Source organism: Microtus ochrogaster, chromosome 2 (assembly GCF_000317375.1).
Source record: "Microtus ochrogaster isolate Prairie Vole_2 chromosome 2, MicOch1.0, whole genome shotgun sequence".
Lineage (NCBI taxonomy): Eukaryota > Metazoa > Chordata > Mammalia > Rodentia > Cricetidae > Microtus > Microtus ochrogaster.
The window spans coordinates 12,885,922-12,886,596 of record NC_022010.1 but is presented as its reverse complement, the minus strand read 5'-3'; the positions used below and the strand labels follow the sequence as shown (position 1 = coordinate 12,886,596).

At 53.2% G+C, this 675-nt stretch overlaps 1 protein-coding gene across 1 annotated transcript in view; it reads left to right on the top strand.

The window, feature by feature from the left end:
• The window catches only part of Atp6v0a2 (ATPase H+ transporting V0 subunit a2), a 28,164-nt gene that overhangs the window by 26,298 nt on the left and 1,191 nt on the right, over window positions 1-675 (top strand). The gene's annotated exons all lie outside the window — the stretch shown is intronic.

Genomic DNA, 675 nt, shown 5'->3' with positions numbered 1-675 from the left:
TCTGAGCCATCTCTCCAGCCCCCTGTTTTTATTTTTTTGAGATAGGGTCTTGCTGTGTAGAGCAGGCTGGCCTCGAACTCAGAGATCTGCTTGCCACTGCCTCCCAAGTGCTGGGATTACAGACAGGTGCCACCATGCCCAGCGTGTGTATGTTCCCACTTTTATTTACACTGGGACTGGCAAGTGTCACTGATGGCTTCTGGATTAGTACCTTCCTTGTTGTGGGGGCAGAAGTCAACTTGCAGGAGCTGGTTGTCTTTATCGTGTGTCCTGGGGATTGAACGCCAGGTGTTAGGCTTGGTGTCACATGCCTGTACCCCCTGAGCCCCCTGAACTGTCTCGGCAACCTCCAGGGTATTCTCAATGCTACTCAGAATGTGTGCCTGGCTGCTGCTCTGTGGTTCCAGTAGCCAGTGTGACAGGGAAGTCCTGGTGTCTTTTCCTCTGTGTCTGGTTATGGGAGCTGACACCTAGGGTGGAGGGAGCAGGGGACAGGGTGTTGAGGTGACACATGGGAGCCTGGCTGGATGGGGAAGCCAGTGTGGACTCGGGAGAGAATGACAGGGGAACATGTTCATGACAGGAATGCGAAGAAATGGGAAGATTTTATCCCATTGTGTGCATAGAAGAGCTAAGGAACTCGGTCCAGTCTGCCCAGGTCTATGGTGGACCTTC